This window comes from Mytilus californianus, unplaced genomic scaffold (genome assembly GCF_021869535.1).
Source record: "Mytilus californianus isolate M0D057914Y unplaced genomic scaffold, xbMytCali1.0.p SCAF_9, whole genome shotgun sequence".
Lineage (NCBI taxonomy): Eukaryota > Metazoa > Mollusca > Bivalvia > Mytilida > Mytilidae > Mytilus > Mytilus californianus.
In genome coordinates this window covers 48,470,676-48,493,832 of record NW_026262745.1, presented here as the reverse complement: position 1 = coordinate 48,493,832, position 23,157 = coordinate 48,470,676, and the positions used below count along the sequence as shown (strand labels likewise).

At 32.5% G+C, this 23,157-nt stretch overlaps 1 protein-coding gene across 1 annotated transcript in view; it reads right to left on the bottom strand.

Moving 5' to 3' along the window:
- The window catches only part of LOC127714590 (uncharacterized), a 45,540-nt gene extending 22,704 nt beyond the window's left edge, over positions 1–22,836 (bottom strand). Inside the window, exon 1 of the mRNA XM_052220665.1 lies at positions 22,426–22,836. The gene's annotated coding sequence lies outside the window, so the exon portion shown is untranslated. The remainder of the gene's footprint in view (positions 1–22,425) is intronic.
- Between the last annotated feature and the right edge of the window lie 321 nt (positions 22,837–23,157).

The window sequence follows — 23,157 nt, the reverse complement described above, 5'->3', positions numbered from 1 at the left end:
TATACAAATTGAAATGTCAACTTAACTGTTAAAATATATGTCCGATCCTTTTGTCTTTTCTTTATCCGGAATTCTTCTCTTCACTGTTGCGGGAATCCAAACAGAATATTATGTGTAAGTCACAATCTAGTATGATGTAGTTAACGTAAATAAAAGTGTCAATGTAACAACTCCAAAGAACTTCTGCTAATATTAATGACTAATCTGCCAGTCTAACTTTAGTGTCTGTATATAGTTTTCACGGAAATCTCTAGAACACTTTAGAAGGGAAACTCCTAGAAAATTGTAGAACGGAAACTTCTAGAATATGGTAGAAGTTTAAATTGCACATCATAGATTATGATCATTCCAGAATTATCATTTACGTCAAATAGAAAGTTCTAATCATTCCATCAGTATCTATGATTGTTCCAGTGATTTCTAAACTGCACAGCTATAACATTATTTTATAAACAACTATAACTATTATGTAAACATATTATACATGTTATAAGGCCACACAAAACAAATAAGGCCAAGATAAATAAACATGATAGTCACAATATCATAACAAAACACACTGCCGTTATTCATAAAATTAAAAAAAATATATATATATATATATATATATATATATATATATATAAGTCTAGAGATTTGCACAACGATACTAATATAAGATGGTATTATATGAAGATGTTGTTATTAAATCGTGTTGACAAATATTTCGGCTTAACAAATAGCCTTCTTCAGTGTCAATAATTTTAACAATACTGATTGTATGTATAAAAATGTAATATATTTTTATACATACAATCAGTATTGTTAAAATTATTTGCTGGTTGGTCCTTTTTATAGACTTCTATATATGTCACTGAAGAGACATTGATTGTCGAAATCCGGATATGGTGTACTAACTTTTGCACCTTTTGTTTGCGGTATACCATCTTTTCCGCAAGTTTATTGTTTTCTGTTTGGTATTAAATTAATAATTTTAAAAGATCCATTTTGTAACGTCTTGTGATCCGTTTATTAGGCAATCGCCAATGGCAGTCAGCAGGGTTTAAGAACAACTGTTGTTCGACCTGTTAGTCAAATGCGTTTTGTTAAATTATACTTTTTCACTTTTTTGGTCTTTTGGAAAATGTTGTTTGTGCTGTATTTAGACCCCTCTATCAAGAAATTTGTTTCGCATGCACACGTATAAAAATTGCGGTTTTTATCCAACGCAATCATAGGTTTGAACGTTGTTTTCAATTAAGACTTGTTTACATATATATATATATATATATATAGACCCCTCTACCAAGAAATTTGTTTTGCATGCACACGTATAAAAATTGCGGTTTTTATCCAACGCAATCATAGGTTTGAACGTTGTTTTCAATTTAGACTTGTTTATATATATATATATAACCCCCTTACATGTACATCCAATCACAGCGCTCCAAAGGTGACTTCATTCACCTGTATGGGTACACAAAAGGCCAACCTAAGCGAGAAATGTAATACTACTTTTTCCCTATACACTAAGAGTGGTAAATGATGATATCTACCTACCGTAATACGCTCTTCGATAAAAATTAATATACAAATTCCGGTGGATTGAAATAATTTGTATTTATTCACTTTTAAACAAAAGTAAATACATCACTGTTTAATTCGTTTATATGTAATACCATTACGAGTTTAAAAAATACCAGAGTAATTTTGATATGCTGAGCTTTATCAATTCATTGTATAAACGCAGTACCTAAATTCGCTAAATATAATTACCACAAAACAATATTAATGAAAAAGAACTAGATATTTTTAATTCTATTTATTTATGAACAATATTGTTTTTAGTTACTTTATAAAATTGATGACTAAAATGGATTTAAAAATCATGTTTAATGCATATAATCATTCAAGAAATAGAGTACATCACGCTTAAAACATATTGAATGTTTATTGTCCGATAAATTTTGAACACTGATAGTTATTTTTGCGTCAAAAATAAATCTATGATGAATAATTAACAGATGATTTATTGGGCATGTGAAATTAAGATCGTTAAGAACATTCTTAAATTATGAGTACGCAAAATAAAAACTTTCCGAGAGATTGAATGGCAAACCAATTATTTCATGCAATGTCAGGAACAAATTAACAATTAATACAAAAGGTATGTTCTTCAAGGTGGGACGACCCGGATAAAAAGAGGGAAGTTTAGACTGGCACTGGAAAAGGGCGGTATATTAAATGTTGGCAGAAATTTTGCCTTGCTACATATGGATCCCTGAAAATAGTTGTTGCAGAGTTCTTTAACAATGCAATGAGCGTGGGACGAGGCTTTCCGATTGGATATGGCTGCGCATTTATTTATCCTGCATAACTAAAAGTACAACCCACTTTATTGAGAGTATTATTGTCGGAACGAGAAAATTCCAGGTGACCATACTTCTATACCCCAGTCAACCCTTGTGATGATTACTATCTTGAACAGACCAATGACCATTGACGTAATAAGCTACAGGTCATCGAACGGTCTTCTACATTAATTTATTGTTAATTAGTGTTTGTTAAACGTGAATTGTCTATTATTCAATTAACATTACGAACAAGCACAAATATAACATCAATAAAAGAAGACACTTGCTTCGAAGAGGATCGATCGGGATGTACGGGTCCATGCTACTGCAGAATGTTGTATGGTAGACATGGATAAACAGGTCATCTAAGGATCGGTCCCTATATGTAACGTGGTTGCCAGGTTCCTGTGAGTGTTCAGATGTGGCTCTCTCACAATGCGTGATATTACATTAAAAGCGTTTCAGAAGAGACAATAACTGGAACATTAGTTTTGACTATATTTTGGTTAAAATGAAATGTCAGGCACCACTTATGAGTCTTGTTTAGACGACAGACGAAACGTGCGGGTTGACATTATTATTCATCATCCGTGTATCTTTGACGAGTGTTAAATCGTACTTTGTAGGAATTTAAAAAAAAGGAGAACTGTCGATTTGTTTTATCGTTGTTAAACCGAAAACGAACTTTGATGGAGTTTGGTATCTCTTGTTATAAAGTTCTCAATTTGCCCTGGCGTGTTGTGGAGAAAACTTGATTATCCAGGATGTAGCATCATGTAATGTTTTTAGATGTCATCTATGCTTTTCTTTTCTGTTTCCTAAAGCACGCCCATAGATTTTGACAATTGTAAAAGAATGACCAGATTATTAAAATACGTCAATGTAACGTCTTCTTACGTGGGTCCATGTGTAGGAATCAATACACCAAACAAGGAAACTACAAAACCAAAAAAAACCTTCAGAAAAGTAACTGCTCATAGTCTAAAACACTATAAATATTGTTTTGCCTATCGAATCGAATAGACAGAAACATAAGAGTGTGATCAACGCTAAATATTCTTCAGGTATAACTTTTACATAGAATAAAGTAGATATTCCAAACATGAAAACACATACATGTAAAAAAAAACATGGTATCAAAGACATCTGTATATATATATATATCGGAGTACTTATCTAATCACCATCAAAGTGACTGACATATTAAGTCAGGATCCAGGCAACTTCAACAAAATTGTGCATTCCAGTGTTTCCCTAATGATTGAATGGACAATGCCAAGTACAATGCTCCGAATGGATATGGTAGGAAAATGAACAAAATGGTCAAGCTCATCTGGTCAGAACAGTTTAAATGTATACAATTTAAGAGGAAAAAATACTTTTCCTTTCTTCTTTTTAATATCTTGAAGCGATTATATTGTTCAATTGATCTTTTGAAGTTACATGTAACTGTGGAAGCAAAAAATTATCGCATACGTTAAAAACTAGAAAGAGTGTCATTTTAAATAGGATTTATTCTCTCGTTGGTGCCATCTGAACACTAACTTCCTGTAGATATTGAAGTACTCAATTGACATTTGAAATCGTTTTAACACTGTTTAAACATAATTATATTTAGCTTTGTTAGTTTAAGTGTTTTCGAATTATTATTATTTTCAAGATATAATTGCAATAAACAATAAATATATGGAATGAAAAAAATAAAATACGTCAAATATATAACACTCTTAAACGTTTATTGATCAGTCGATGAATAAACATTGAAACAATACAAAGCATGCGTGATGATTTGTTTTACATCTTTACTGTTGAATTTATTGCCTTTAAGATTCACACTGCGTTGATGGATTCATTTGTTCTTATAATGTTTTATACAATGTACTCTTCAAGTGAAGGAGAACTTCAATGTATATAGTCAATTAATTTCCAGAAAGCACAGAAAAAACAAATATAGTAGATAATTTCAAATAAGTTCTCCTTATATTAAAATGATGAAAGAAATTTTGTCAGAACTACAATTTTCATAATGCAATACTATCATTGTCATTTTTTTTTACAATTACCTATAAGGCATCAATAATTCTTAGTGATGATACAATACGATATTACATAAAAGATTGGATGCCTCGTGAAGTAATTATATTTGAAAATAACATACCAGAGAAATACATTGTGTAACAGAGAAATAAATGCTACTTTTGTCGCCAATGGGAAAATAATTGCATTTCGCAATCTTGAGAGCGACTGACATATTCAAGACTTGGCACAGGCACTTATCAAGAAAAATGGCGAGTAACATTGATAATTAAGAAAATTTCTATACAACTAACCTTATCGCTTTCTTTTCAACCAAATGTTTTTCTTATAGATAAATGTAGACAACATCACCAATACAGTGGCATTTTCCAAGATAAATACTTAAGGAGTTTGATTTTTAAAATGAAACCTTGCTAGAATTAAAGAGAAATTATTTGGACAGTATAGCTAGTTCAGATAATATAGATTCCTGTTGCTTTTCTTAACATACTATGAGTTTTACTTATCTCCTTTGCCTAAAAATGCTACTTTTGTCGCCAATGGGGAAATAGTTGCATTTGGCAATCTTGAGAGCGACTGACATATTCAAGACTTGGCAGAGGCACTTATCAAGAAAAATGGTGAGTAACACTGATAATTAAGAAAACTTCTATACAATTTACCTTATCGTTTTCTTTTCCACCAATTTATTTTTTCGATAAATGTAGACATTATCACCAATACAGTGTTGAAATTGATTTATTTCAAGAGCTTGCAGCTGCTACTCAGACTTTATAAAACGTCACCCGTGTCTGCGCAGATCGTCCTTTTTCTAAATAAGTTCATTGGAAGATAACAAGACCTTGTTAATAAATATTCCGTATCAACTTCACAAATAATACATTTTACTCCTAACATCAACTATAATAGCCCTATTTCTCGTATCAAACATCAGCTAAAAGAACTCTAAAAGGAATTTGCTTTTGTCCCGGCTGATAAGGCTGCCAATAATATCATTATTGTTTGACGTAAATTTTATATTGAGGTTCTGCAAAAGGAAATCACCAATTCCCCAAAATTCCAACTGACTCAATTTTTGGAAAATGACATCTGTAACAAACATTAACTTTTAGCTACCTCTTTACAAGCAGAACACTGAATAACATGAAAGTTCCGACTATGTACTAGCTTCCGAAGCTGCACAAAACAACTTACAAATATAGATTTATTCGTTCTCAAGCCATTGTTCCACCACTAAACTGTCTATTTGACTTACTAGTACACATGGTACAATCAAAAACCTGGTAATAAATTGTTCAAATAAGGCCTTTGAAAATTGTAGAATTGATTACTTTTGGAGTGTCAAAAATTTGTTGGAAGTACTTGATAAATTACATGCTCATATTGGTGATTTCCAATCTGTTGAAATCTTTGATCTGTCTACCCTATATACCACTTTGCTTAACAATCTCATGAAGAAGAAAAAAATCAAATACCTAATTAAATGGGCATTTAAGAAGTCAGAATGCGTATATATGTTCAAACTGTTTTAGGTATTTTTTCAGTAACAACAATCAAAAGAACTATGTCAATTGGACCTGCTTTGATACAATAACTGCACTAGAATTTTTACTAGATAACATTATTGTTTGCTAAGGAGATTCCGTATTTCGTCAATTATAGAAATTCCAATGGGTACTTACTGTGCACCACTTATTGCGGACCTGTTTCTGTTTACAAGTTACGATTTATGACTAAAATCAGCAAAAACCCATCGAAACAACATCTGATACAAAACTTGAATAATACGTTTAGACATTTGGATGATATATTGGCTATCTGTATTACTAAAAAACCAACAGGGTTTTCGATATCACAAACTTGTCAAAACATTTACTAAATTTTATCATCGGTACAAGGACATCATTCGTAAATATAAATCAACGTGCAGACATCTTATACGTTTAGGTATTTCAAATCCCATCTTTTATGGTAATATTCTATACGAAGCACAAAAATGTCGTCATTCACCTCAAAAGATAACCAAACCTTTAAACAGACTTATTCATAAGGGATGTATTTAAGATATTGTTGTCAGGTGATTAAAGATGGCACTTTTTGGAATTAATATTGATTCACTCATAGAGTCTTTGCATCGGAATTAAACACATTAAAATTTTATTCTAAAACCAGTTGTTGGCATGATATGGGTTATGTTCTTCTCGTATATTTTATGATGGTATGATACTAAACCCCTAACGGGAGGGATTGTGCTTCAATTTCTAATGATGAAGACATCATCTTTTGATCAAGACTAAGTGAGGTCTGCAGCTGGTATGTCAGTAACTGCTAGTAGTCCTTTGTTTATTTATATTGATCATTGTCATGTTGCTTCTGTTACCTATTCTAACATCAGACTCGGACTTCTTATAAACTGAGTTTTACTGTGCGTATTGCTGTGTGTTTGTTTATTCCATATTGGCTAGAGGTATAGGGGGAGGATTGAGATCTCACAAAACATGTTTAACCCCGCCGCATTTTTTCGCCTGTTCCAAGTCAGGAACCTCTGGCCTTTGTTAGTCTTGTATGTTTTTTTTTTAAATTTGGTTCATTTATATGTTTCGGAGTTTAGTGTGACGTCCATTTTCGCTGATTATTGTTTAGGGGATAGCTGAAGCCCGCCTCCGGGTTTGGATTTTTTAGCTGTATTGAAGACCCATTGATGGCCTTGGGCTGCTTTCTGCTCTTTGGTTGAGATGTTGTCTCTTTGACGCATTCCTTGTTTCCATTCTCAATTTTATGATGATCTTGAAGTATAGATTCTAGGTACTGACGTTGTTTATCATCTAAATTACGTGTTATATTGTTCCTTTTATTTTGTCTTTGTATATTTTTAACCTTTACTGTTTAGTCCATTTTGGGTGATATATATTTGGCGTGTCTCGTTATTTATACATCCTGCTATTGTGTTAATGTGTTATAGTCATTTTTGTATTCTTGTCCTTTTTCCATTTTTGGTAATGTACTTTGTCTATAGAGTGTCTATATGTCATTTTGTATTATTTATATTCCTTTGTTGAAATAGTTTTTTGTTTTTGATGGTGATTAAGATTATAACACAATGTTGACAGCTGTGCCCCAATTTTTGACATTTTTACCTGTAATGTCTGTTTGCTTTGCTCACACATTGTTGTCAATATAATGAAATTCTATGCAACTGTCATACACGTGAGAGGTTTAGCTAGCTATAAAACCAGGGTTAATCCACCATTTTCTACATAAGGAAATTCCTATACCAAGTCAGGAGTATGACAGTTGTTTTCCTTTCGTTTGATGTGTTTACATGGAGAAGACATAGGTCTTGGTTCATTTACAACGGCGCAAAATAATCTGTATAGGTGTGAAGATATTGATTTTCTCGTTATTTCAGTATTATTCTTCTCATAAGCAATCATGCATAAAGATAGGGGGCAGTAAATATGTCGACGAAAGATAGATAAAATCCTAACCAAACCAAAAGAAAAATAATACGGTAATCTACCAAAAAAAGATCAATACCTACAAAACATGGGAAGTGAACTCGGGTGCTTTGGATGGTAAGTTATCCGCAATCTGATTAAAATACTGGTCCTGTGTCCAAGCTTTGCTTACAAGGATCTGACAACACTTCGTTTAACTTTCTGTTTTGGTAATTATTACGATGATTCAGGTTTCAGCCTTCAAAGGTGTGTATTAATCCGACATGCCAAGAGGATTCCGAAAGTCCATTTAAACAGAAGAACGTAGCGTTTTCAGATTCCTTCTAATTCATTACTCGCAACCGTCGAATACATCTCTTAGACTTCGACTTAATTCATAAAAACACAATTATTATGTTCAGAGTGCACAACTTGACTTCCATTGTTTGGATTGTGTGGCAATTTATAGCACTTGCTTGACTTTGTAGAACGGCATGTATGACAATTTGTCAAACAATATGTACAGCGTTTAAACAAAACAAATTATATGATATTAAAGTGCAATGCATTCTTTCGGTAGTAAAAGTAACAAAAAAAAACAACAAACAAAATGGTGCGTGTAAAATAGTTGAACATACTAATGAATATACAAATATTCAAACTTTTAGAAAGGTAAAAGAGTTTTATTAAAGTTGTCTAAATTAAAACTGAACATTTGTGTGACTTGATATCCGGGTTTGAAAAAAATAAAACCTTAATCATCGTTTCGTGATTACATGAATGCTAAATAGTCCTTTGTTTCTGATGTACTCTTAAGAATATTAGTTTTTCTTTTAATGGTAAAATTGAAAAAAGAAGATTTGGTAAATTGTCATTAATTGTCTATGAATTCTAAAAACATTTTTGAACTTTTTAAGGATCCTAGAAAAAACAAAACAACTAAAATACCACAAATTTTAATTAACGTTCCTGTTGACGCATCGCAAAATTGATAACAGGAAAATCTGACCAAGGTATGGGTATCATAAAACATCCACAAAAGTCTTTAACTGTATTTACAAGGTAAGCAAAATAGTTAAAAACAAATATTTGAACCAATTCACTAATAAAATCTTTAATCAACTACGTAATCAATACAATATAAAGAATGAAGTGCAACATAAATAACTATTTCAATCCTTTCAAAAAAACAGATGTTGATATTAATGGAATTGTTGCTTCAAAAAGTTGCGCATTTAGGGCGAAACATTACCACTAAAGCTAAAACATCTGTTAAGTTATTTAATGATTATTGGAACATTTGAGAAATAGTGACTTCAAAAATTGCAATCAAAATAACAAAATCACAATCTTGATTATAAGACGAATGTCATAAAGTTTGAAAAAAAGTCATTCGGCACACTTCGGTTGATCAAATTTAGATGAATGATAGCGGAATCTGCTGAGATTTGCCGATCGAAACCAAAGAGGCGGAACTCACAAAAGCAGGGAGTGATCTCAGTTGCTTATAAAATACAAATCGATGTATAATATATTGTTTACAATATATTCAAATTACTTTGCAATACTACAACAAAGAATATAAATATCTCAAAAGTTAAGAAAATGTGGTCAAATTCTTTAAATATCTTCAAAGCGGGACTTGTATTAAAGCAAAATATCTTTACAAATAGTTTTCAGTTATAAATGTTGCTTTATTGATGATTATTTTATACGAAAGACCGATTGGTACAATCATTTGTAAACTTCTTTCATATCCAACTTGACATGTCTCGGTTCTAGGCTGGTATTGGTATGTTCCATGTTGACATTTCCCAGTTCCAAAATAATGGAAACAAATAAATTATGTTGATAAGTTCATCATTGCTGCCTTATAAGAACACTCTGATGAGACGTTCAACAGTTTTATATATAGACGTTAGCGCCAAGAGAATTGTAATCTCCGTAGACACGACACGGAATTTTAGTATCAAGAGTTATACAAACCCAAGGGTCAAACACCGAAATTAAAAGATTCCAAGTAGTAACTGTCCCCTTGCAGCTTTTAATGCACTTCAACTTCGTATTTGATTTTACCTCGCAACTGTCTTGATTCTAGCGCCGCTAATGAGTCTTGTGTAGACATGACGCGTGTCTGGCACACACATTTACATCTTTGGTGATTCTGGTCTGAAAGAAGATGATGCTTACCTACCGTATTGAACAACTTTTCTGTTGAATACGAAATCTGTTGAATTGAAAACACTCTTATTTATTCACTTTTAATTGAAAGTAAATACATATCTCTATTAAATTCGTTTGTTTATTACATCGTTAAAGACTTTGAAGATGTTAAGAGTATTTAATATGCTAAGCTTTGTATCGATTCATTATATAAACGCAGTACCTACATTCGCTTAATTAAACCATCACAAAGCAATATAAATGAAAAAGAACTAAATATTTCAAAGTGTTTTTATTTAAGAACAATATGGTTTTGACTCAATTTTAGTAATTCTATAAAAATGGATTAAAAATTATATCTATCATATTTAAGCATAATGTTTTATACATAAAAAAAGCGATAGAGTTTACCGCGCTTGAAAACATATTAAAAGTTCATAATCTGATAATATTTAAGATAATTGCTATTCATTTGAAAAAAAAAGTATAATTGATAAGCGACTGATGCTTCATTGGGCCACGTGATATGGTGCTCGATAAGAACATATTTTTATTAATTAGTACACAATTAAAACTTTCCGAGAAAATGAACGGCAAACCTGACTACCACACAGGCTTATTGTGATTATATCATGTTTGTGCATTCTTTAAACGATTACTATCTTGATTGGTTGATTGTTGCTTATTTAACATGCAGTCACAATTATTTCATTCATATTCAGGACGAGAAAAAATTAACAGTTGAAGTAATTAGAATTTCAACAAGGTTGGACGTCCAGCATGAAGGGAGGAAAATTTGGACTGTCACTGAAAACGACGATATTCTGGATTTTATCAAAAGTTTTTGCTACAGGCCACATGCGGTCCCCCAGTGAGTTCTTGCAATAGTTAGTTAACGTACAGAGAGTGTTGCACTCGACCTACACGAGGCTATCCAATCGGATATCGCTGCAAATTTATACAACCAGCCAAAAGGAAGCCTCATTTTAGCAGGTGTTTATTGTCTTAACGGGAAATTCCATGTGACTCTGTTTCCATACCCCAGTCAACCCTTTTGATCATTACTGTGTAAACTGACTACTGAACTTGCATGTAATCATTAGCAGGTCACCGAACGGTCTTCGACATTGATTCATTGAATTGTCGATTGAAGTTTGTTAAACGTGAATTGTCTATTATCCAATTAACATTATGAACAAGCACAAATATAACATCAACAAAGAAGACAAGTCCTTCAAAGAGGATCGATCAGGTTAAACGGGTCGAAATTTTCACTGTTTCTGCTGGCTGACATTATATCATTGATACTTTAGTTTTCTCTCAGTTACAGCATTTTAATCAGCCTGATCATTCCATCGTTTCTATGACAGTTCGTATTATCGAAAAAATATACCACAAGACTAACAATCCTCAACTTGCAACGCCTCTCTGTAGACAAAAAGAGGACTACTGGATTCGACAATTGGGAACTGCGACACCATATGGTTGCAATGACAAAATTGATGGTATAGGTATTCTATCTAGTACTTCCTGTAGCTCTGTGAATGTGATGAATATTTTCGACTCTACTTCTCGACGTAGACGCAGTCATGGTCATCGTCATTATACATCACCTACTTTGCATGATGTCTCTATTAATGACTTGCTGTCATTTATACAAAAGCCGTTAGGTATCCATCACATTCGCACGAAACTTTATTCATTACCCCTTTCAAAACTTCATTCTCTGTTTATTCTCAATTACTGTTACAAACCCTCATTCAAACCAATACAAACTTACAGCTATCATTTCGGATATTGCAAGTCACAGACTTTTCAAACCAGTTCGCATTGGAAAAGATGAAAAAGAGAAAAGATCTGTTCTTAAACTTTTCTTTGCCAACAAAGGTCTCGATGGCGTCAACTTAGGCAATATCCTTCATTATAAATTAGTTCAGTCGAAAATACCTCCTTATTTTAAAGATCAGTCTGTACAAATAATTTCTTATACCTATACCAAACCAATTCCAACTAAACTTTTCAATTACAAACACGTTTTGCAGGATCTCAACATTGACGACTTCAAGTCTAAACCTCCTGACTGCACCTGTGCTAGTTCCCAATTCACATATAATCCGGCTAGCCACGTTATTACCGGAGACCTCAACATTGTCAATAACACTTCCCTGCGAAATTTGTTATCCAAAGGTCCGAATTATCGTGGGCCTAAATCCATCAATTGGAAATACAACTTTAAAATACTGATGGATTCAGTCGAGGAGTATGCCAGGCAATGGGCTAAATGCGAGAAAGAAGACGAAGATACTCTTTCCGAATAGATTAAGGCTGTAAGGTCGTTGATACAAATCCGAATTACGAAACTAAATAGGTCTATCAATACCCACGCTACGTCAATTTTTAAAGACCCAAATGTTGCAAAACACTTGTCCTACCTTCATGACAAATATGTTGCTGTCCCCGCAGATAAAGCCCCAAACAACATCGTTTTTGTGTGTAAATATCATTACATAAACTGCTTGATAAATGAATTAGGTATTAACAATTCACTTAGAAACTCAACATATACCCTCACGACACTTACCAAAGAGGAAATCCTGGATAATCATAGGTCTGTTCTATTTTCCATTGGAATTTCAACCAAAGATGAAGAACTGGATCTTCCATCACTGTATTGGATACCTAAACTACATAAGTGTCCTTACAAACAACGGTATATTGCTGGGTCTTCCAAGTGCTCCACGAAACCTCTTTCTAAATTATTAACATCTATTTTATCAGCAATCAAAGCTGGGCTCCAAAGTTATTGTGAAACTGCCTATTCTAGAGGTGGCGTGAATCAGATGTGGATACTAAAAAATTCCAAAGATCTTTTAGAGTACATACAATCTAAGACTCTCTCATCTTGCAATAGTATTAAAACATTTGACTTTTCTACACTTTACACAAGTATTCCCAATTCCAAACTAAAAGATAAATTGAAAGAGTTGGTATTACTTTGTTTCATTAAAAAGAATGGCGAACGTAGATACAAGTATCTTGTCATGGGGAGGAATAAATCCTACTATTTAAAGAATCACTTTGATTCAAACAAAAAATTCTCTGAAACTGACATTATCAAGATGCTTGATTTCTTGATTGACAACATATGTGTTACGTTTGGAGGACGTGTTTTTCAAAAGACTGTCGGAATGCCAATGGGAACCAGTTGTGCCCCTCTTCTTGCCGACTTGTTTCCTTATTATTATGAGGCTGACTTCATACAGGAACTTCTTTGGAAGAAAGAAAAGAAATTAGCAATATCCTTTAACTTTACGTTCCGCTATATAGATGATGTTCTCTCACTAAATAATACAAAATTTGGTGACTGTTGAACGAATCTATCCCATCGAACTAGAGATAAAGGATACTACAGATACAGTTAAGTCTGCCTCATATCTTGACTTACATCTAGAAATTGACAATGAGGGTCGGTTGAAAACAAAACTTTACAACAAAAGAGATGATTTCAGCTTCTCAATTGTGAACTTTCCATTTCTATGTAGCAACATTCCAGCAGCGCCTGCATACGGAGTATATATCTCCCAATTGATACGATATTGCCGGGCTTGTATTTCCTATCATGATTTCCTTGATAGAGGATTGCTGCTCACAAGGAAGCTATTAAACCAAGAGTTCCAAATGGTGAAGTTGAAATCATCCCTTCGTAAATTTTACGGACGCCATCACGAGTTGGTTGACCGTTATGGAATAACCGTTTCACAGATGATATCGGATATGTTCCTTATGTCGTAACAACAATACCCTTCCCTTTTCACGAATGTGACCTACCGAATTAGACTATTTACCGGATTTGTAATAACATAAGCAACACGACGGGTGCCACATGTGGAGCAGGATCTGCTTACCCTTCCGGATCACCTGAGATCACCCCCAGTTTTTGGTGGGGTTCGTGTTGCTTAGTCTTTAGTTTTCTATGTTGTGTCATCTGTACTATTATTTGTCTGTATGCTTTTTATTTTTGGCCATGGCGTTGTCAGTTTGTTTTCGATCTATGAGTTTGACTGTCCCTCTGGTATCTTTCCGGAAAATGACGGGAATCACACAAGAAAAAAAAATCAAAAGGGTCAAACTCACAAATTAAGGACAGGTTATTAATGCACACAGGGTTAAAGGGGATAATGTTTTCTATGTTCTTCATTGGATACGTATTGAAGTCGTACTTTTATCAACTCAGTAAACAAATACAATGATAGTACCTTATGATAATGAATCTTTTATATAATTAGATTCATTACTTTAATTCTTTGATTATGTGCAGTTAACTGAGGAATCAAAGATGATCGTATTATCGCATGAGCTAAATGAAAACATTAACCGTGTTTAAATAGAAATAGAGTAATTCTAAATAAATTACTATAGACAATGAATTACTGATTTAAAATAGTTTTAAGACTGTTTAGCTGTGTTAGTTTAACTGTTTTCAAATAATTAACTAACATGTTATTTTCAAAATATAGTTTCAATAAACAATACATATGAAATGAAAATCAAAATTAAAGATGTCAACCAATTGCAGTCTAATACATAAAAATCGTAAGCGTTTATTAATCATTTGCTAAATACATTGAATCAACAGAAAGCGTGCGTAATGATTTGTTTTACATCCCTTCTGCAGAATTTATCTCCTTTTATGTGGCGTATGACATTTGCGCCGATTTTAAAAATTTTCATTCTTTCATTTGCGCCGATTTCATTTTTTCATTTGCGCCGATTTTATATTTGCTCCTAATTGCATTTACATTTTAACACAGGTGAGTAAATATTTGTACATGTACTATACCTTGAATGTATGTTGGTAAAATCTGCTTATAAACGTTGTTCACTTATGTTTAAGTTAAGAAAATCCAGGCCGTTACGTATGTTAAAATGCGAACTCTAGAATACCCGCATCAGTAAGTTAGCCAGAGAAAGAAAAGATGGACTTCGTTATTGACAATTACGATAAATATAGAGACGAAATCACAACAAAGGAATATATTAGATGTGTTGCCTATAAATACTCGGCAAGAACAGATTTATGATTTGAATGTATTCCGTTTTTATGGATTTTAATGTTGTAAATAGATTTTTAATTCGTCATTTTAGTATAAACAGAGTAAAAACAGAGTGCTTTTATCTTAGGTTTTTACTTCTTGATTTTAAAGTATGTGAACATAGTGCTTTTAAATTGACTCATCCTGCTCAAAATCCTACTTCCACCTTTCCGTGGTGAGCAGAGGACAACAGTTTTATGCATGTTATGATTGACAATTCATAACATTTGTACAACTGGCGAACGGAAGAGGTCTATAATGATAAATGAATAATAACATTCACCTGTATTTTACCTGTAATTTACCTGTAAAAAAATCGGCGCAAATGAAAATAAAAATCGGCGCAAATGAAAGAAAAAATCGGCGCAAATGAAATGCAGATCGGCGCAAATGCAAAAAGCCGCTTTTATGACTTTACACTACGTTTTTATTGATTCATTTGTTCTTATAAAGTTTTTATACAATTTAATCTTGAAGTGAACTAGAACTATGTATAGTCAATTAATTTTCACCAAAGAGAGAAATTTCTAATATAATTTCAAATAAATTTTACATTTTAAAAAAAGATGTACCGATTTTTGTTAGAACTTCAATAACCTGAACCTGCAACTCATCAATAATTCTTAGTGATGAAACAATACGATATTACGTAAAAGATTAGATGCCTCGTGAAATTAATATATTTAAGAATAATATAACAGAGAAATAAGTCAATGTCAACACTGTATTGATATTGTCCTCTTTTTTTCTTAAACATTTTTTTGGTTTAAAAGAAAAAGTTAAGGATAGTTGCAATTTCTTAATTATTGACAATGCTCGCTATTTTTCTTGATAGTGCATATACCGCTTCTTGAATATGTCACTCACTTTTAAAATTGCATAATACAATGGTTTTTCCATTGGCTACGTAGTACATTTTTGAGGTACAAACTTTCGGATTTTTTTTTTTTGATTTTTAGAACGTATCCTAGCTAGAATGAAAGAAAAACAAATTAGGACAGTATTGTTTAGTCCAAAAAACGTATGTTTCCGATTTGCATTGTTAACGGAATTTTTACTCATTTTCCTTGCCTATTGGTTCTGTACTTAAAAATACGTGTCTCGTCACAGTGTAAATATGACTTCTTAGTATCTGAAGAGCTAAGGAGAATATATTATTTCGCATTTGTTATAATGCAGAGTGTACAGAGTGTCTAGCAATAAAAAATATCGACTGTATACAACGACCAATCAGGATTAGCCATCTTTACTCTTAGTTTGGAATACCATCTTCATAAAATGACTGCGCCCATGTTACTGAATTGTTTGTAGAAACCTTAATAGGTCTAGAATTAAACTAAGATGTCTTTGATAATAATTGTTTCATGTGTATGTGTTTTGACTTATGCAAAAGCTTATGAAGATAAGGAGATATGGTATGAATTCCAATGAGACAACTATCCACCAGAGTTCAAATGAAGAAGATAAAAGCAATTGTATATGTCACTAAACGGCATTCAACAATCTAAAAATAAAACATATCATATAGTCAGCTTCATGTATAAACTGCCCCGACTTGAAAAGTTTGAAACAATTCGTGTATCTTGTCTGAAGTCTTTATACCAAGAGTATATATTATGTTCACTTTAAATTGCGTTCTTTGCAATTAAATAGTCCAGTCAATCATGATAGAAAATGCATATGTGTATGTTTGATATACTATAGCTTTGTATAAGGTTTGGGTCTTGGTTCATTTATGACGGCGCAAAAAAAAATCTGTATGAATATTAATTAATTTTCCTGTCATTTTCTTCTTCAGTCTCATACTTCTCATAGGCATTCATAAAAACAAGAGGCAATAAAATTGTCGACGAATGATGGGTTAAAACATGACCAAAAAATAGAACGAACAAACAAACAGCAATCTACAATGGAAAAGATTAATCGCACATAAAACGGGTGCTTTTGATTGGTAAGCAATCCCTTATTTACTACTCGCAACCGTCGGACACATCTCTAAGACTACGACTTAATTCAGGGAAAGACTTCTATCTTATTTGGGTTGTTTGGTAATCTATAGCACTTGAGTGACTTTGTAGAATGACATTGATGTCAACCTGTCAAACAATATGCACAGCGTTTAAACTAAACAAATTATATGATATTAAAGTGTAATGCATTCTTCTTGTTGAAAAAGTAATAAAAAAACTACAAAGTGGTGCGTGTAAAATAGTTCAACATACTCTTGAATATCAAATATTTAAGCTTTAAGAAAAAGTAAGAGAGTTTTATTAAAGTTATATAAATCATAACTGAACATTCGGCGTGACTTGATATCCGGGTTTGTAAAAGTAAACCTTTAATCATTTTTTCATCATTACACGAATGCTTTAGTCGTTTGTTTCTGTTGTACTCTTAAGAATACTACTTTTCCTTAAATGGTAATTTTTTTTTTTTTAAACAAAGGTTTGATAAATTGTCAATTATTGTATTTGAATTCCAAAACAACTTTGAACTTTTCAAAGATCATCAAAGAAAAATAAAACAACTAATTTACCACATAGTTTAACTAACGTTCGTGTTGGTACGTCGCAAAAATGATAAAATAAAAATCAGACCAAGGTTTGTGTATCATAAAACATCCAACTATATTTAGATGGTAAGCAAAATAATAAAAGGCAAATGTCTGAACCAATTTAATAATAAAATATTTAATCAATTATGTAATCAACACAAGATAAAGATGGGAGTGTTACAGAAATAACTACTTTCTAGTCCAATCCTTACAAAAACCCAGATGTTGATATATTTGGAATTGTTGCGTCAATAAGTTGCGTATTTAGTACGTAGCATTAACACTGCAGATAAAACATCTGTTAAGTTACTTAATGTTTATTGGAACAGTCGAGTATAAGTGACATCAATAATGTCACTCAAAACAATAAAATCACGATCCTGATTGTTTTACAAATGTCATAACGTTTGGAAAAAACGTCATTCGGCACACCTCGGCAGATCTAAGTTACATGAAGGGTAGCGGAGTTTTGGCCGGTTGAGATCTATAGAGGAGGAATATGCAACGGGGAGAATCAAAACTCAGAAATCGAAAAGAGAGATCAAGGCAAAAAATGAAAAACGACGAGTCTACAAGATTAAATTCTTCAAATATCTTAAAAGCAGGACTTTTATGGAAAAAAAGTTTACCGATAGTTTTCAGTTGAAAATGATGCTTTTTTGTTAAAATATCTTATTTCCAATTTGATGTTTCTAGGGACAAGATTGACATGCCTCAGTTCAAAATTGACATTTCTATGTTCGAAGTTGACATTAATTTTCTATGTTCCAAGTTGACATTTCTCAGTTCCGAAAAAATTCAAATAGGACATTATAGTTTATATGCGTCCGAGACGCTTTTCTGGATTTATCTTCATCAGGAACGGCCAAATCCAAGTATTTGAAATCAAAGGGTGTATAAGTACCGAAACACGTGAAGCTATATGACCAAAAGGACATAAGAATAACAGCCAAATCAATGTAATGCCAAATTTGCATGTGAGTTGGAACCTTAATTGTTTAATAATTCAAAATTTATAAACGGACAATTTGAGTCAAGAATGTTATTAATCATGTCAGTACCGAAGCACTTAAAACACGATTACAATTATCAACATAATAAAGGATAATATTTCCTCGATTCCTCTACATTAAACTTTAATATTTATGCATCAAATAATTATTATTTAAAAATCGACTCAATACATTATTTTCGGATGGGCAAAAGACAATGTTCATTATATTTTACATCAATCTAGAAATCAATTTAGAGCCCAAACCATTTGCATGGTCGTAAATTACTATCAAAATACCATTAAATTTTTATTTTCTGTCACAAAGAACATCCGATTTTACGCTTTTGTTGCTTAGTATCAGTAAAATAAACAATTATTACAATAAAATTTCTGCGTGGTTTTTTTCAAACGCACCGAATTGGAAGTAACAATATATATAGAGAGACACATCAAAATGCCGTTACGGTGTTTTTGTATGATTGTTAAGAAAGAAAAATTGTAAGCAAATAACTCATATCAGTAATAGTAAATCTGTAAATGAATATGTTTTGCTATTGTGAATTAATGACGGAAATCAGTTAGCTATATATATAAACCACATCAACAAAAGAAACTAGGTCAATACTACTTAATATGGTGGACTATATCACAGCTCAGTAATCACTGTGTCATTTATAACCTATTTTTCGTTGATAAATTAACAAATTATAAAGTTAACTGCTGTTCCAACTCCCTCCCGCAAAGCTGACCTTTAATGAATTTGGCTTTTCTTTTTAGGTCCTATTTTGGTCATATAGATCCTAACGTTTCTATGTATTTATACAACCCTGACATTCGTATTATTTTGCGTTCGAGCGTGTCTGATGAAGGTAAGTGGGTCTCATTGGGGTCAAAGCGTGACCCGGGATTGCTGATTTTTTTGTAAGCGTGAGACGTGAAAGTCAAATTATTGTGCCGTGAAAACGGGAAATAAAGTCTAGCGGGACACGGAAAATTACAAAAAAATGAGAATTGCTTACGTACATAGTGTAAGCGGGATACCTGAATCTGACAAAACAGTAAGTGGGATCCGGGATCAGAACCCCCCAATGAGACCCCCAGGTAAGTTCTGAAAAGCTCTTCTGAGGCTCGAAATTTGTAAAGTGTTATTTTCATTAAAAAGCATACGACATAGACGTTACAACATAAGACCACCTGGCCATGTGAACCTGTAAAGTTAGGTATATCATTTGTTTTCCATATCTCTCTTTTTATTCTAATATATCCATTGCATGGGTAACATCATATCCTTCCTGGGACTCTGAAGACGAAACTATTACTTGTATCAAGTTGTTGCATTTGCTGGCTTCCTCCTTTGAATTGTTTCCCATTTTGTTATGCTAGGTTTATTATAGCTTACTATACGGTATTTGGTTTGCTCCTTGTTGAAGGCTTACCGGTGACCTGTAATTGTTCATATGTTTGTTCTCAAGTCTTAATGTTTGGGTGTTTATTGGGAATCATTCCACATCGCCTTATTGTTTTTAATATCTGGTAAATTAAAGATATATTACATCTAATTCCATAATATTGAAATGAGCGACCTCATACAATTATAAATAAAAAACATTGTAGGAGAATGACTGATTGATTGACTTTTGGGGTTGTACTCCACAGTACCACAACAAGACTCTATGCAGGCGATGAACATGAAACGAATGATATAAAAATGAATATGAAATACAAAAAGGTGATATATGACATAAACAGAAAAAAACTACAACAGTATATATATGCAGAGATTAATTATACTGATCTTACGGTATAGTGCTATTTTTGTTTGCACTATGATCATAGACTCTTTCACAACACATCTCGCAGGTGGAGAAACTAATCCTTATTCGGAGCAAGGGGGTTCTATTCTGAATGGTAGGAAAACTAAATACAAATAAAATTGAGAATGGAAATGGGGAATGTGTCAAAGAGACAACAACCCGACAATAGAGCAGACAACAGCCGAAGGCCACCAATGGGTCTTCAATGCAGCGAGAAACTCCCGCACCCGGAGGCGTCCTTCAGCTGGCCCCTAAACAAATATGTATACTAGTTCAGTGATAATGGACGTCATACTAAACTCCAAATTATACACAAGAAACTAAAATTAAAAATGATACAAGACTAACAAAGGCCAGAGGCTCCTGACTTGGGACAGGCGCAAAAATGCGGCGGGGTTAAACATGTTTTTTGATATCTCAACCCTCCCCCTATACCTCTAGCCAATGTAGAAAAAACAAACGTACAACAGTACGCACAGTAAAACTCAGTTTAATAGAATAGAATAATATACAACATGTATACCCCAAGGTAATTGTAATACAGATATAGATGAAAAGTGATATTTGTAGTCATTGGAAAAAGTATTGAACTGGGTTATCTTTATGTGGAAAATACATTTACTAAGCGTGGTCAACCTTCTTGTGTTTCATCAAAAGCAGACATATTGAAGATTTATATCCTGGTTGTGGAAGAAATTAGTCATAATTATTTTTTATCAATTATCACAAAATTGAAACATAACTCGCTATGGGAATTTCATTGACAGGATAGAAACAATAAATGGAAACCCACGGTGCAAAATTTAATATCCTTGAAATTCTTCCGTATCTTAAAAAAAATCACGAAGGAACATTCCGTGTGTGGTCATTAATGCAGGATAGAGTGAATGTTTTGACAAACAATAAATATATAGTTAAAAATAAAAGATAAATTGATTTTATGTGATGTTGGCAGAGCTGGATATTTTTCAAATTTCTATATGACATTGCTATTTAACCGATGCTTGATTATTAATTATCAGAATCAGAGAAACTGTACCCTTTTCCTCGTTAAGTGCGTACCAAATTACACAAGACTCGTCACCGGTGTTTATGAACAACACGGCGAGTTCATTCTCGGGCACCTTAGTTATGCTCCATATTTGATGGGATTCGTTCTGCTCAATTTTGGTTTTCTATGTAGTATTATGGTGACTGTTTTGTTTTGTTTTTTTTTTGTCTTCTTTTTTCGGTCCAGGTGTTGTCTGTTTTTTGTTTTTGTTCGACTTGTGTTTTTTTTTACCGCTGAGTATGATGCATCTCTCCCATTTTTAAACAGCTGACCAAGAGATTTGTACCATTAGGCTTACGATAATTCAAAGTATTAAAATTTGAATTAAAAATATGATGACAGATGGACGGACAGAATTTTGTGCTATTGTTTTCAACTTGGATGATATAGAACATATCTGGAGTTTTATGTTTAAAAATCCAGAAAGTAAATCATCGATTTACCAAAATAAAATCTTTTTCTAAAGAATAATTTTCTATTGCATACCTATTTCCATTAATATTGGATACATGTTAAAACACATAAAACATGAAATGGAGTAACAGTAAGTAAAAGGGAGTCCAAATGTTTGCATATAGATCTAAATGTACTTTTAGTACAGTCATACTATAGATACAATGTATATAGTAGATATATGTTACTGTAACTGTTAATACTAGTACATACTAGGTTCTTTTTAAGAAATTTACAATCACTGCTCGATAAATATGCACAATTATAAATCAAAGAAATACTTTTACAATGACTTATATATGTACATAAAGCAAAAATGGTTCACTTTTTTATCACACTACCCGGACACCAAATCTTTAGAAAATGCATGTATAAACATAAGCTATAATATATAAAATTAAAACTTATATTAATATTATTAAAATAATAAAATTTTGTTAATCTTAAAAATAGAAAGTCTTAATGGTTCTTCCTTTGCATTGTAAAACTTTCTTACCTTTAAACAAAGTGGATCACTATTGACAACTGCATTCGTACATTCCAAGATTGCAATGATGAGAAATACTGTTAATATTTAGTTTTTCACAATTACTTAATTGTCATTTAATTTTTACCGTCCAAACAATACCTCTCTTAATCCAGTGTTATAGAAAAATCTGTTGGAGTCTTAAGATGAACTACAGTAACCTCGGATCACTCGGAATTTATCGATAAAATCTCCGTTACCATAATAACGAATGAATATCCAAAGATGCGAGATTTTTGGCGATAACGAGACTTCCGTGGTCCAATGCAAACGAAGGTCATTACTCCAACTGAAAATAAGATCGTTTCTTCATAACCTTCAATAAAGGCATCATTTCGTTTACCTTAATTGTATTGATTAAAAGATTGTCTCCATTATAATCAGTGTGAAAAGTTTTCTAGCAGGGCAATTTCCTGATTCGTGTAAAGTAATCGAATATTTCACTATAATTACCATGTACAGCAAATACTTTTAAAAACCAAAACAGTAAGCAAGGCGACAAGAAAAGTGTTATCGTTTGTGAAAATCGTGTTTCTATTTGTAGTGATCTGTAGTGTGTATCTGTAGTGTGTATCTGTTATTGGAAAAAGATAAAGGGTGAAATAATCTAATACGATAAAATAACAAAGAAAAAATCAAGGTACTGAAGTACTGAACATGCATCGGATGACCGCAAGTTCTGGTTGATGGTCACAAGCACTT